This window comes from Nyctereutes procyonoides, unplaced genomic scaffold (genome assembly GCF_905146905.1).
Source record: "Nyctereutes procyonoides isolate TBG_1078 unplaced genomic scaffold, NYPRO_anot_genome, whole genome shotgun sequence".
NCBI lineage: Eukaryota > Metazoa > Chordata > Mammalia > Carnivora > Canidae > Nyctereutes > Nyctereutes procyonoides.
In genome coordinates, this window is record NW_026575041.1 from 7,586,388 (window position 1) to 7,602,782 (window position 16,395).

Sequence of the window (16,395 nt, forward strand, 5' to 3'; positions counted from 1 at the left end):
GCCTGTGCCCCTCCCCTCACACCTGCTTGCATGTACACATGCACTCTCTCTAAATAAGAGAGAGAGAGAGAGAGAGAGAGAGAGAGAGAGAGAGAAACTGGGAGACTTAAATGAGATAATGAATGTAAAACACATAGTGTAGTACTCAGCATGTGGTAGTAATCAGTGTATGGAAGGAGTTTTTTTCTCTTTCCATTAGATGCAGAACAAGAGTTGGACAGAACTGGCTTGTAGGAGCAGCACCCTCAGCTCCAACAAACACAGCCCTGAGATAGAGCTGGAGACGTCTGGAGTGTGGCTCTGCTATCAGCTACTGAGGTTTGAGTATGGGCTTTCCATTCAGCTGTGTGACCTTGGAAAAGTCACTCTGTTGCTCTGTGCCTCGATTTCCTCATTTGTAAGATGGAGACTCCAATACCTACCTCAGGGGGGTTGTTGTGTAAATGCTTAGGTCTCTGCCAGGCACATGGTAGGTGTCAGTTGTCATTTTTGTCATCATTCTCATCTTACAGACAAGGAAACTGAGGCCAAAAAATTGAGCCATTTCCACAAAGTCAAACAGCCAATGAGGAGCAGAGCCTAGACAGAAATCTTGGTTTGCCTGAGTCCCAAGGACATGAGCTTTCTTCGATATAACATGATTTCTGCTGTTCCTTTTGCCTTTTTTTTTTTTTTTAAGAAAAGGGGGAAGGAAAGGACAAACACTCCTAAGGAATTCCACCAGAGAAGCTGGCACATCCTGCTCACTGGGAGGAAGTAATTTGTTCATAAAGGCACAGCTAAGTGACTCTGTGTGTCATGTAGAGCATGCTGCCTGCCTGCTGGAGGGACACACCAAGGACCAGCGCAAACACACCAGCTCCTGCTCCCCAGGCTGCCACCAGAGCAAAGTCAGGGCCTTCACTTTGGTGGCAGTAGGAAGGATAGATGAGTTACCCCCACAGGGCTATGTGACTGGTGACATATGGGTGACTCTGAGACCCTGGGAAGGATGAAGAAGCATAGCAAGTACTTCTCTAAGACGAAAACTGTTTTAGTTCTGGGTAGCAGTGGTTCAGAGGCTGGCACCAGCACAACGTGCCAAAGTTAGGATGCAGCTGGTACAGGGCATTTCGGCTCTACACAAAGGAAGGCTTTCAAGCAGGAGTGAAATTTAAAATATTTAAGACCTGATATGACACAGACAGCAGCCAATCAGAACGGGCATGATGGTTAATGAAAACAGATATTGGCTGTAAACGAACAGTAGGGTTATGTGAGTACCTCCCAGGCGAACATCAGTCTTGACAACAAAGCCCAACATGGGAACAAGAAGAGGATCAATAGGTGGGGCCCCAGATGCCAACAGAGAATTGTTCACCTATCTCCAGGAAGTCCCAGGGAGAAGTCCATGAGACCCCCAGGGCTCTGCAGAGGATAGTTTCAAGAGCACTGCTTTGGAGAAGAGTTAAGGGCCTCAAAGTACAGCTCCTAGGCCTAGCAAAAACCTGAGCCCACCCAAAGACTTGCCCATGAAGGCTCTAACTGGTATGTCATCATGTTGTCATTCTGCTTACTTTTCTCTGGGCCACAGAGTGTTCATCTGTGTCTCCCAAAGCAGTTGTTCTTGTTCTAGCATTTAGATGAGGGCTCCAGTGCACCTCACTGGAGTCCCAGGGACACCAAATGTAGCCTAGAGGCGTGTAGAGCAAGCCTGAGCCCAGTCTGGAGTCAAGAATTAGAACCCTAGTTCAGCCTAGGCAGCCCCCAGAGCCATTCCAAGTGTCCCCTCTGTCCCAGCTCAAATATGCCTCCCTGGTGCCTGCTTACCTTTCACTTAAAAGCACATGCTCCAGCTACCCTTTGGACAAAGTCACAAGGGGTCAATTATCTTGCGGCAATGAAGGAGAAGTACCATTTCTTCAGCTTGCATAAGATGAAGCTCCACATGATGAAATAAGTCATTGGTCTGTGAGGTCTTGTGGGAAAGTACTAGAAGGGAAGGCCCTCCCTTGAGAGCAATGTGCGAAGACCTTTCCCCCACCCAGACTCACTCGACAATGAGTCTGCAGGCATACTTGGCCAGCCTAAGAAATTCCCCTGGAAAGTGCCACTGAAACACTTCACCACTGTGCTCCATGGGCCCCCAAAAGTTGTACCTACTGATATTGACTTTGCTCTACCTGTGTCTTATAAATTGAGTCTACTTTCCTGTTAGTTACTAGTTGTTAGTGATTCTTCATACTGTCTTTGCTACATGACTATGGCCCCCTGGCCTTCACTAGCTTTGTCCCTCCTAAATGGAAACTTCCTATAGCCTTGGCTAAATAAGCACCAGATTTGAGTGACACCTTCAGGAATTTACCGCAGGAGCCATGGGCATGGGCTGTGGCTATGTGGTACACTGGGACACCTGGGGAGGCCAGAACATCCAGGGGAACCAAAACAGTGCAGCTGAACACCATGTGCTCAGTTCAGCAGGCCGGGCTCCCACCTGCATGCAGCTTTGCCACCTAACAGCTGCATAACCTGCAAAAGCTACCCAAACGTTTTAAGTCTCTGTTTTCTTTAATGGAAAATGCTTATAATATTAGTGTCTATCTCATAGGTTATTTTAAGAACTAAGCAAAATAATATATACAAAGCACTTAGCACTTTGTCTAGCATGAGGTCAGCAATCAGGAAAGCTGGTCATTATTAATATAGCTCATCTGGGCACCTGAGTGGCTAAGTGGTTGAGCGTCTGCCTTTGGGTCAGGTTATGATCCTGGGGTCCTGGCATCCAGTGCTGCATCGGCCTCCTTGCAGGGAGCCTGCTTCTCCCTCTGCCTATGTCTCTGCCTTTCTCTCTGTGTCTTTCATGAATAAATAAAATCTTTTTAAAAAATTTAATATAGTTTATCTTTCAAATATTTATTGATTAGTTGCTATTTATTGATTAGTTGATCTTATATCCTACTAGGGGCTAGGGCTTCCAGTTCCTGCCCTCAAGAACCTGACCATTCAGTGGGAGAAGACTACAACCAATAATGAGGATGCACTATGATAAATGCTTTACTAATAATTACTTTTAAAAGCACTATCACTAAAAGGTGACAATGATTTCTCGCTAGCCACTGTGTGTATACACTTTATTTAAGAGAAGAACGTAACCTTTTTTTTTTTTTTTTTTTGGTCGAAACACCTGGTCTCAAATCCCAGCATTATCACTGAATACCTGAATACTCTCTGTCACGTTAGCTCCTTTGAAACAGCTTATCTGGAAAAATGGACATAGAAATTTTAAAAAGTGTATCTAAGATGTTGCCATAGTACCTTACACAGAGTACAGTGTTTAATAAGGTCTCCTATTAAGGGTGATTAAGAGCGTTTGGAGAGCTACTGTTGGCTATTGTCCCAGTCCTAGAGGGTCCGTCTGGGTAGGTGTCAAGGTCAGGGAAGGACATCCATCCGGGGATGTGTGTCAGTGGTGTTCAGTGGCTTGTCTGGTTTGCAGCCAGTTCCGAGCCAATGACTGGAGCTATCGGGACCAGAGACTGGCCACTCCAATGGAGTTGCCAGCAAAAACTGGCCAGGACATTCCAAATAGGGCAGGTCCTCCCGGACCAAGAGAAATTAAATATGTTGGTATAGTAAGGGGCCAAGCTAGGACTCAAATGCAGACCTGTTGTATCACAGAAGGCACCCCAAGTGGAGGCAGTGGCTTCTATACAGACCACAAACACTGGCTATGCCCCTGCTGCATGCTCGACCACACACTGGGTGACCCCAGGCTGGGTACTGAGGGTGGGGACCAAAGACGATGCAGGGAGAACTCTGTTGCCTCTGAACGGGAGCCACACAAATTGGAATACACCAGCCCCAGAACCAAGCCAGTGCACAAAGAACAACATTGCCCAAACGCACGCCTGTTTACACGAGTGAACATTCTTGCAGCGCGGCTTGCTAAGCCTGTTGCTAAGCCTGCCCAGTTTCCCGTCACGGAGCACTTCCCTCCTAGCTCAGGAAAGATAATCACTCTGGGAACCAGCTTCCTTAGGAGGCCTGGAAGAATGTTTTCGGTCTAGAGTGAAACCTCCCTTTCAGCAGGGCTTCTCCTCCTCTCATGTCAGACAAGGGGAAACCCAATCTATAAAGGAAAGGGTCTGCACACACACGGTACCGCTGGGTGTCGCGGGCTGTAAGTGACCCCCCGGGGAAAGGAAGGAGCACCGATCTCTCTCGGCTTGGAGCACCTCCTAAACAAAGACCCTAAAGTCTCCCGCTGGAACAACGCGAGACACAGGACGCTCAGGTTCCAAGCACACCCGCAGGTATCATCTATCAGTTCTGACACCAGCCTTGTCTGCATCGGAGTCCAAGCGGAGAGATCAGATAAGAGCCAGGGTAGACAGGGGGGTGGAGAGCAGGAAGGGGGAGAAAAGGCTTTGGGGAGATCACTACAAATAGTAGGAGTTTTTACCTGACACCAAAGAACAGGGCAAGGGAGAGCTGTGTGATCCAAGCCAGGATGAAAGAAAGGCTGGCCTCCCCCTTGTAATATAAGAGTTTAATGATACTTATTAAGCCCATTTCTGGGTCCTATTGAAAAATTATACCCATAAGTGTTTCTTTTTTTCATATGAATTGCTTCCTAGAGATTAAGTGTGCCTGCGTGCACACACACACACACACACACACACACACAAACTCCTTACAGATTCCACACCCCACCCCTGCACACACACACATCCTCCATAAATCCCGCACATCCCACATATCACACACATCAGTACCCCTTCGTCAAGGACAGCCACAATTCACAACACACACACATACTGTAAAGCAGGAAAACCAGGCCTGATCCCTGAGGTTATTCACACACCCTTTGAAATTGCAGACTTTGAGGGAGCCCAAGAGCTTCATGCTCAAGTTGTCATCCCTGCAAACAAACAGCACAGCCTCTAATCCATATCACTCTCCACGTCTTGCCTGAGGCCAGGCAACTCTGCAAAAGCTGAAGCTACCAGGATCATTAAGCTTTGGTGGAAAGTAACAGCATTCAGGAGGGTCACTGAGGAGGAAGGGGTCTGTGCCCCTCTGGCTTGTGGAGGATTCTTTCTGATGGGCCGAGTACCGGCCACCTGGAGGAGGTAGCCCTGGGCCTCCGCCTGGGGCATATTTTTTTCTGGCTATTAACTTACCCAGAGCACAAGGCTCCCTTCACTCTCAGCCAGAGATGGTGTTGCTTTCTGGAATAATCAGTTAGATGCAAGAAAGTACTCCTTGCAGAAAAGTATCCTTCCATCAGGATGGGCTCCCTCCTGGTGCTAATCTCCCCAGTGTTCTACTCACTGCTAAGGGGTACGGGGTTCAAATGCTAAAATCATCAGGTAGACGCAGGTAGAGCAGTTTGCTGTTATCAGAAGCAAATGCTCTGGAGTTAGCAGATCTGGTTTCAAGGTCAGCTCTAACCCTTTACTAGCTGTATGGCCTTGCCAACTCCCCGAGCCATAGTTTTCTTCTTGGCAAAATGGCAGTAACAGCTTCTTTCCATCTTCTGGAATTGGGGGGAAGATCACAAAATGCCCTACAGACCATAAACTCCAAAGCAGATGTTAGAGATTTTCATGATGAGACAGTAATGAGGAAATGGAGGGGCTCATAAATGGGGCTGTGGGTGCCTCCAGGGCAAAGCCTGGGTTGTATTTCTCTGTTTACCCTCAGTGCCTGGCACAGAGGGCTGGCACTAAATATTCTGGGAGAAAATGGTTTTGAAAGAATCAGTAGACTTGTGAGTTAGGTGGCTTGTTTAAGGTCACAGAACAGCTGATGCCAGGACTGAAACCCAGGTCCCCTCACCCTCTAGTCCCAGGCTCTCTGTTCTAGATGCACCGAACTGTTGGGTCTCTGGAAGGGGCAGTGATGTCAAACTAGCCACAGCATGGGCCAGGTTTTAATGAGCCCTATCATTCCCCAGGAAAGATCCACCATGGGCAGGCAATGCCCAGGAAGCCCTCACAAACTCACTTGTTAAACATTCCAACTCAACAGTGAAAACAAACAGAAACTACAGTGCAAATCATACCCAAATGCCTCAAACCAACTCATCTTATTTCTGGTCTTGAATTGCACAAATCAGAAGTCACAAGACTGGGACAATAAGCCAGCAGAGATTCTGGCTGTGGAGATTAGCAGTATATCTTGTTTCCAGCTCACTTTCAGCATTATCACTTACCTACTGACCAATCGTCTGGGAGATCACTAGCCCTCTCGGAGTCTCAGTTTTTCCATCTGCAAAACAAGAAGATGATCACAATTAATCTCTTGAGACTACTGAACTAAAATACATCAGACATTTCATACCCATATCGGTTACCAACTGCTTATGATCCAGTATAACTGGGGAAATTGCTAACGGTCAGGGGCTGGAAGGGAATTATTTCAAAAGTGAAGTGTGATAATTAATAGTTATGTGTCAAGCAGGGTGCTGATGGTGTTCAACCCTCAGTACAGAAAATTCAGCCTTTCCACATCATTTTGGCACTTATTTTTATTTTTCATAAATGTAAAATGTAAGGACCACTGAAATACGAAGAGAAATCGAGCAAACAAAAAAGTCAGTACCTCAACATACTCACTCCCAACATTTTAAGGTATTTTTCCAATTTTTCTCTTCTAATGCCAGAGTTCACCATTTTGCAGAGTGGGGACCAAAGAGGTGTACTATACTGAAATGCCCCCACCCTGGACCCCCAGTGTTATACCACAACTGTTGCCCACATTATTAACTTTTTTTTTACTCTGACGTCAGCTTTGTCAGCTTCCAAGAGTCTTGGGCCCTGGTCAGGTCTCTGGCAGGTACCGTGCACACCAGGGCCCAGGGACAGCAGGGGCCCTGGATTGCTCTTTCCCCAGTTTGGGTTCAGTTACCTCATCTGCAAAATATGGAAACCAGAAAGGCCCATCCCAGAAATCATTTTTAACTGAAAGACATGAAGCTAAGGAAAAGTGAAGAAAACATATATTTGAGTCCCTATTATGTGAAAATGAGTCCATATTGTTGAGCTGATAATATCTATGGATATCATCTCCTGAGCCTCATAGCCACCTGGGAGATCTTCCAGGCAAGAAAATTTCAACTCAAGGAGGTTCAATGATCCATCCAAGACCCGCTGCAGTCATGTTGGAACCACTTGCCCAATTTTTGCCATAATAGCGATATCTCACCTCTACTACCGTTTGCTAATTTTTCAAAATTTATTTATTTATTCGCAATTTTTGCTTAACTTTATTTTAATGGATTTTTTTTAAGTTTCTGCTGCACTTTATTTCTGCCCCTTCTCTCTAAGGCCACTGAAAGTCAATCTTTCAACTCAGATGTATTCTCTAATACCAAAATGGTTGCTAACAACTTAAAGGAATTTTTAGTCATGACCATTTTATATAAAAACATCTGTGAGGTCATAGGCTTGAAGTATTGTTTTTATATATTTTCTAATACTCATTAATAGAACTTTGACATTTAGACTGCTCAACCATGCACTTCCCAGCGGTGCTCCTACTTTATCTTGGGAAGGATAGTTTAGAGTTCCTTGCTGGAACATAATAAGTCTGTCCTATTTTGAGGCTGAAACATCAAAGGCACCTGATGTTACTGAGTGTCAAGAAAGTTGCCTGAGGCCACATTTCCAGGGACCAAAGGAACTGGGACTTGCACCCCCATTTGCCCACTTCCAACCCTGGGCTCTGTATTTTCAGTTTTCTTTCTGCCCCCCTCCTCACACCCCTAATTTGCAACTCTGTAGCATCAAGCCACCAATTAAGTTCTGTTTCCAAGTCAAGGCAGGGTCATCCTGTTCTGTTAGGTGGCCACTTTATGGCCAGCTGTTCCATAAAGTGACTAGATTGTATCAATGCATATTTAAGTTCCCAAAAGGGCACTTTGGTAAGAAGCTGCAGAATTTCTAAAACCAAGTTTAGAAAATGTGAAGTACAAGTGATTCTTTATTCAAAGATCCAAGATAGTAACCAAGGAAACAGAGAGGGCTGATAACATAACATCCAGGAATGCCATTGCCGCTGCAAATGAGCATAAGATCCCAACCGAGTCATGGAAGTGGGAGAAAGTGGCAGAGTGACGGTACTGGGCACTGATCGAAGCTGGTGTGGGCTGTAGGCTTCTAGAGTTCTAAGTTTTTGTTTCCTGTCATCTGGTTTAAAATTAATTGGTACGAATTTTTTATGACCAGAGAGCAAACAGACTCAATGGTCTGCAGAACAGGCTCAGATTTTCTTTCTGGAGAGTCCCCCCTTTCTCATGAATACAAGTGACAAAGTTGTGCAGATGCAGGAAAATAATGATTTGTCATTCTTGGTCCAACACCTCTTCCTTGAAGTCTCCCACCAGCCCAAGTCAGAATGAGTCACCCTCGCTTGGGTTCCCTTCCTGCGACACTTTAATTAAAGTCTCTGTTAAACTGCAGTTACTTTTTTCTCTTCTTCTAAATCATTATTTTTTTCTGTGTACTCAAATTCATTAAGTACAGTAAAAACTCACCTACCACGAGCAATATGATTTTAGACAGGTTTCCTTCCAAACTTTGTTGCCTACATACCTCCATGCACATTCACATACACACACATATCCAGACACTGTAAAATGGGATCCTATTACACACACCAATTTTTTATCTTTTGAAAATGGTTACATAAATGCACAATTGATCCCTAATAATGTACATGTAGGTGTTTTTATTTTTTCACTAGTGAAAATACTCTAATATTTTTGTACATATATCTCTGTGTGGTTGCTTGGTTGTATACTTAGACTATACTACTTAACATTTTAAAAATATTCTATTTATTTATTTTAGAGTGAAAAAGAGAGAGACAATGAGCAAGTGGAGGGTCAGAGACGGAGGGAGAGGAAGAGGGAAAGAATCCCAAGCAGACTCCACACACAGTGCAGAGCACCATGCAGGGCCTCATCTCAGGACCCTGAAATCATGACCTGACCCAAATTCAAGAGCCAGACGCTTAACCAACTGAGCCACCCAAGCACCCCACTGCTTAACATTTTTTAAAAGGATTTTATTTTTAAGCAATCTCTACACCCAACTTGAGGCTCGAACTCGACCCCAAGATCAAGAGTCACTCCACTGACTAAGCCAGTCAGGTTCCCTTTTATTGCTTGAATTTTTTTTTAAGGATTTTATTTATTTATTCATGAGAGACACACAGAGAGAGGCAGAGACATAGGCAGAGGGAGAAGCAGGCTCCTCGCAGGGAGCCCAATGTGGGACTCGATCCCAAGACTCCAGGATCACGCCCTGGGCAGAAGGCAGACGCTCAACTGCTGAGCCACCCAGGGATCCCCTAAATAAATAAAATCTTTTAAAAATTAAGATAAAAAGTTAAAAAAATTAAAAGATTTTATTTATTTATTTATTTATTTATTTATTTATTTATTTATTTAGAGAGCGAGCGTGCGCATGCCAGTGCGTACACACGCGCAAGCACGGGAGCAAGGGCAGGGCAGAGGGAGAGATAGAATACCAAAGAGACTCCACATGGAGTGTTGAGCCTGATGTAGGGCTCAATCCCAGGACCCTGAGATCATGACCTAATTACTTGACATTTTTAAGAAATTTGTAACTGCCCCCCATGAAAGACTGTATCACTTTCAATTTCCACCAGCAGCACAGAGGCATGCCAACTCCTCATCTTGTCAGTTTTATTTTTTTTTAATTTTTTTTATTTATTTATGATAGTCACACAGAGAGAGAGAGAGAGAGAGAGAGGCAGAGGCATAGGCAGAGGAAGAAGCAGGCTCCGTGCACCGGGAGCCCGACGTGGGATTCGATCCCGGGTCTCCAGGATCGCGCACTGGGCCAAAGGCAGGCGCCAAACCGCTGCGCCACCCAGGGATCCCCATCTTGTCAGTTTTAGACATTAACGTGCTTTTTTATCTTTGTCAATGTGATAGTTAAATGGAGCCTAGTTATTTTAGTCTGCATTTCTGGATATCAGTTGAACATCTGTTTCTCTGCTTCTTGGCCATTTGCAATTCTTCTTTTAGGAAATGCATGTTCACAGTCCTTTGCCCATTGCCTGGTTGGGTGTTAGCCTCTTTCCTGCTTGGCGCATAGAGTTTGCCATTGGTCTTTTGCCTTGACTATTATTTTTAGCTTTCTTCCAGCGAGTTCTATCACAGTAAATGGCGCTACCATGTACTGTTGCCCCACCAGAAATCTGGAGGCCTGTCCTGACACCTCCCTGTGCATTCTCCCCACCAGTCACCAAGTCCTATCTGTCCTATTTCCCAAATAGAACTTAAATCTGTCCCTGTTCATTTTTCTCCCTCTCCAGCACCATGACCCTCACCAAGCCACCATCACCTCTCACCTGGATTTCCACCATAGTCTGGTGTCTATATCCTCCCCTCCAATTCTCTCACTGTCCAGAAAGTAGAAGGATTTTTTTTAATGCAAATCAGATCATCTCCACTGCCTAAAGCTCTTGACAACATCTCTCTATCCCATTAAAGATCAGATCCAAAGTCCAGGGTGTGCACCTGTGCCTGAAAAGACTGCTTCGGGGACCCGGTTTCTGTGCTGCTTGGATCTCTCGATACATCCATTTCCCCTTCAGTCTCTGTAACTAGTCACATTGGCTTTCTTGAGGTCCTCAAATGGGTCATTCTTCCCAATGCAGGCCCTGGGTGTGCTGTTCCATCTGCCTGGAAAGTTGTTTGCTCTCCTTTTTGCTGGCTAATCCAAATTTATCCTTTAGGCCTCTTAGCTTAAACACCATCTCCTCAGAGAAGCCCTAAATCGCCACACTAAGTGAGCTCCTCTGACTGTTTACTGGACCACATCATCAGGTACTCTGTGGTTGGAAAAAGGGTACTGAGCTTCCAGGCCCCAACCATGGGGAGGACTGAAGCTCTACTGGGCTTCCCACTGTATCCAGATGGACTCAAGGCCTAAGCAAGTCAGGACCTTGCAGGGGAAGGGGCACTGATGACTCACAAAGCAGGACTGGTGAAGGCACAGGGCAGTGCCTCCTTTCTGGCAGTCCTTGCTGTCCCTGCTCATGAGGTTCCAGCAACTCTGAGGAGTGCCGTGTATTGCTTCTTCAGACTTGGGAGCTGATTTCAAAAAACTCTGTTGACCCAAGCTAAGCTGGCCATATTGCACCAGCTGTCCGAAGGAGGAGGCACTGCCCTCTAAGAATTCTACAATTTCCAACTTCATCATTCTTGGTGCTCTCCCCCCCCCCCCCCCGCCCCCGCCGGCCTGGGCTTCTGCTGCTGATTAGGTCCCTAAAACACATTCACTTTAGCTTTCTTCTGGTTTTTCTGAGTCAAAGATTTTCTTCTTTTTTACTCCCTCAGATTTCATTTTGTGAGTGTGTGAGATCACAAAAATGAAGCACTTCAGATGTGAAGCAATTTAGGATGAGAAAATTGTACTTGAGCCACAAGCCCCAGCCCTAATGACCTAACGGCCTACCATGGCTTGGCAGGCTCAAGAGTAAAATCCCGATGGGTTAACTGGCCTTCCCAAGACCAGCTGTGTCCTCGTCTGGGTGGCCTCACTATAGCTGCCTCATCTGCAGGTGCCCTCAGCCAGCGATACATGACATCAAGTGGCTCTCAGAATGAGTTAGTTTAGATCACTAACTTTTGAGTTAGTTTTCTGGGTTGTGCCAGAGATAATAATGGTTTTATTATTTACCTAAAAACATGGAAAGTCCAATAAGAATCCAAGATGTAGGAGATGATCACTTCTTTTCAACTAGGCCCCTGGAACCCTGTGAAGGAGCCTTTATAAGTCAGCTCTCCTTGAAACATCCCTCCACCCAGCAGCTTCACGCTCACCCTTTCATTTAACAAGCAATCTCTGGCTGCCTATTCTGCATGTCAGACCCAGACTGGAGTTGGTGGCCAGAAGATTTTCAGAGAGGGCATGGGCTGACCCAGACTCAGATGAGGAGTGACACACAGAAAGTGATCTAACCTCTCTGAGCTTCAGCTTCCTCATTTGCAAAACAGAGATCCTTATGCCAACCTTGTGAGCATTCTATGGACTAGCATTTCTCAAACACTTGGCAGGGGCCTGCAGGTCAGTCTTGGGCAGCACTCACTGCTTTTATAATTTCTACTACTAAAGATGGTCAGTTCAGCATGCTTCCTGCACTAAAAGGCACAAGTGTCACCACTGGGGGAGGGGAGTCTGTAATCTCAGTGGGACCCAGCCAGGAAGGGGTCAGTTTTAGTGGGATGGGACCAGGCAAGATAGGCTTCGAGCAATACTCCTGAGCACAGTGTTTGCAAATCAAAAAGGTCCACAGCAAGCAAGGGGTGTGAAATGTGGACCTATTCTGAGAAGCACAAGCAGCAGGAGGAAATGTGAAAGCTCTGGAAACAGAGGTGCTAGGAAGGACACTTCCTAGAAGGCCTCAGGGGCCAGATTCTAGCAGCAGGCTCATTCCTCAAAAGTTTTTAAGCCAGGCAATCATAGGGCCAGATCTGTCCTTGAGATCAAGCACTCTGGCTGCCCTGGGGATGGATGGGAGGGGTGAAGCTGGGGATGAGACAGGGCCAGGAAGAGCCACAGAGCAGTGGCTGATCCAGGCCCAAGGGGAGGGTCCCTAACCTCATTCATGAGGCTGTAGGCATGCCTTGCGCAGGTCCCCAGAGCAGCCCAACTGCAGCGGCCCAGTTACCAAAGGCTGGGGATCTGGCTGCTCCAGAGCTGCCCCGAGAAGGGAGTCTTCCGACCTCAACAGCAAAACCATCCATTGCAAGAAAATCTGTTCCTTCCTGACTCCACGGGGACAGCATAGCCTCACACGCTGGCCTTCCAATCCCTGGGCCGTCGCACAGCCCACGCCTGCTGCATCACATTCATTCAATTGCACTCAGTTAAATTATTTTTCTGTGTGGACCCATGCTCAGACTTGAGGGGAGTGTGAGATTGCAACAGACAAGGTCACAGGCCCAAGAGGATTATAGTCAAGGACGCAGGCCTGCGCTGTAACCCAAAGCAGAATGCTGGGTGTTCAAGGGGGGGCCAAGTGACAGGGCTGCAGGGACAAAAGACACAGCTGTGGATTCTCCTTGGCAGCATCAGAAAAGCTTCGTGGAAGAGGCAGCACTTGCTTGGACCCTGGAGTCGAAGAAGACAGTTGATGGACAGAGTGGGAAAGGGCATCCCAGGCTGAGGGAAGCCGGGTGTGGAAAAAGTGGTGATGTCTTCTGTGGCTGGCCCACAGCAGATGAAGAGCAGGTGAGAGGAGGCAAAGGCAGGCAGAGACGAGGCCGGGGGGCCGGCTGAGGCCCAGCTGGAATGTTACAATCATCCTGGGAGGTATATATTATCACCATCCCCATTTCACAACTAAAGAAACTAAGGCTTAAAGAGATTACAGAACCTGCTCTCGGGCTGCAGAGGCAGGAACAGAGCGCACATATCAGAATCCAAGCTCAATGATCCTTCCTCTCCACGACACCAGCCCCTAAATGATGAAGGCAGATGCTTCATATGCTTCCAACAGCCAAGAAAAACAGACTCCTCACCATCACCACCACCACCACCACCTGTGTCATGGACTCCAAATTTTATCTCATAAAGAACAAAATGTACCAGATGTGCCTCAGTGTAGCAGGATATTATAAGATTCCTGAGCATATATGTTTAATTAAAATCAACTGCTACCAATGACCACCTATGGTCACCGTGTGCTTACAATATGTGAGGTGTTTTCCCTCCATGTTCATAACAACTTTTACAACAACCCTATAAAGCAGGTTTTACTTCCTCAGTTTTATAGCTGGGGAGATAGAGGCTCAGAAAGGCTAAATGATTTGCTCCAATTACACAGAGCAGCAGAGCAAGAACCAGAAGCCTGTGCTTGGGCGCTTGGATCTACTTGCCATCCTCAAACTTAACATGTCAACAGGTCAACCTTTATCTCCCGAGGGTCCTCTTCTGCTGGTCCCCATCTCAGTGAGTAACGCCACTTTCCATCAGCATCACAAATTACAAACCTAGCCCACCTGACACCCCTCCCTTTCACAACACCCCCATATTAACCCATCATGGGCCCCTGCTGGTTCTAACCCTCACATCGATCCCCTGCTCACCACCTCTGCCTCCACTACCCTAGTTCAAGCCATGGTCAACTCTCACCCGAGCTGCTGCAGTAGTCCCCCAACCAGTCTCCCTGTATCCCGTGCACGTAGGAGATGTGAGCCCACCCTGGCTCCCAGGCCCAGAGAGCCTGGCTCCTGCTGGCAGCTCTGCTTCCTCTCACCAAAAGCCCTGCCCCTTTTACTTCTCAAACACCCCACTGTCCATCCCATTTCAGAGCATTTACACAGGCTGTTTCTTCTATCGCCACTCCCATCTTCACAGGCCTGTCTTTCAGATCTCAGCTCAAACTGCACTTCCCCCCAGGAAGCCTTCCCAGACCCCCCCAGTCTAGATCAGCAGGTACAGGAGAGTTGTGCCTGTGATTAAAATATGGAAAGGCGTCCATACTGGTCACTGTGTAATCACTGCCCCCAAGCCATTACATGCCTCCCACCATGACCTGAGCTCCTCCCAAGGACCTGTCAAGCCTCCCCACAATTGAGAGAAGGCAAGTGGAAGGCCCTCAGGCCTCTGCTGAGCATGATGACAGAGACCTGTTCTGATGAGCCTATGCACATGCAGTCAGGTTGTTAAATATTTTGAATGTCACCTCTGCTCTTAATCCTGTATTTCTCATGGTTCATAGTTATGGGCTTATTTGGGGGATTATTTGGAGTCATGGACTCTGGAAAGTCAGGGAGCACAAAAGTGAGGTTTCCCAGGTTGAGGCTCAGTACAGAAGACCTGAGTGACGGGATGTATTAAAGAGTGGAGGGCAGCTATTTCCCTACCTTTCTGGCCACACCTGCTCAGTTTTGCCGACAACTTCAGGCATTGAGCAATGAAGAGCCAGGCTGATGCAACCAAGCATAAAGGGGGTCACAGCAGCCAAGCAGTGGCTGCCTGTCCTGCCAGGGTGAGGTCATGGTCTCTGCTCCCTACAGACACTTGAGGGGCAGAAAGAAGGCGGAGCCTTTCTGGGCTTGATGATTTCCTGCTCCTGAGTCACTTTACCCATCTCACATGGAGCTCTCAAACCCATTCCCTGGTCCTTAGCAGTCAGGTGACATCTCAGTCCAAAAGACCACCTTTCCTCATGGTTGTTATCATAAGACTTAACAATTTCCCCACGTCACCTGTCACCCTCTTGGATTATTCTTTGGCAAAAAAACATGGTCTTAAAAGGTACCTCTGATTATGTCTTTCTTCTGTGGCTTCCAGCTGTCCTCAAATGCATTCAAACCCTCATCCTGGTTTATAAGATCCTCATCTCTGGGCCCTATCTGTCCCTTTAACCTCACCATCTGCTTCTCTCCTGATTCTATTTCTTCCATCAACACACATTTCTTCCTGCCTCAGGGCATTTGCACATGCTGTCCCAGTTTCTAGAACTTCCCCAGCTCATCTCCATCGATTTTCTGGGTTTTAGCCTACAAAGCAAATACTTTGAAAGGCCTGTGCTGCCTAACCCTGGTCCATCAGCTCCTCATATTATCCACTGCTCTTCTTTTGTTATACATACTCAGTATGACTGAACCAGTTGTTCAATGTCTGTCTTGGCCCCATGTGGGCAGGGAGCCTGTCATCTTGTCCATTGCTCTATCTACCCTCACTGTTCAGCCCAGGGGGCTCCTGACACAGAGGCTCAAGCAATATTTGACAAATGAATAATCAATATGACGAGGCTATAAGCTTGGACCTTTCTCCTCTGTCTCCAAGGTCAAAGCTGAAATGTAAATGCCAATGGCCATGGAGATTTCAGGAATCAGCCAATTAATTTATCCCTTCTGATGTGTGGAAGGGGTCTGAAAACACAGCACTGTGTCTCCCTAAGGGACCAGGCTGAACTCTTAGGAGAGAACCTGAACTGTTAAAAAAAAAATTAATTAAAAAGAATGACTAGCAAGGTAGAAAGGAAGGAAGAAGAAAAATAGAAGACAAAGTCACAGGGAGAAAAAAATGCTGCTCAGGAATGGGCAAGAAAAAATGAACTGAAGATTCACCTTCACAAGAAAAGGCACCCCCTGGTAACTGAAGCATGCTGTTCCAGGAAATGGGCACTAGACGAGACATATTCTTGTCCCTCCTCAGAACCTGACCAACTGCATAATCCTTGGTCAAGCATTTGCCTTTTTCTGCACCTCAGCTTCCTTCCCTGACAAACAAGAAGCACCCAGGGCCTCCATATCTGGATTCTCACACAAGGATCTGCAGAGAAAAACCAGAGTGGAGAGGGTAGAAGCCATGAGTAGGCAGGCCCAGAGATCAAAGCACCACAGCACTCCCCAGCGCATAA

General features: G+C 46.7%; 1 protein-coding gene across 6 annotated transcripts in view; it reads right to left on the reverse strand.

Moving 5' to 3' along the window:
- TENM4 (teneurin transmembrane protein 4) overlaps nt 1-16,395 on the reverse strand; it is a 733,541-nt gene that overhangs the window by 580,508 nt on the left and 136,638 nt on the right. For all 6 annotated transcript variants that reach the window (XM_055320381.1, XM_055320386.1, XM_055320385.1 and 3 more), the window contains exon 2: nt 6,197-6,252. The gene's annotated coding sequence lies outside the window, so the exon portion shown is untranslated. The remainder of the gene's footprint in view (nt 1-6,196; nt 6,253-16,395) is intronic.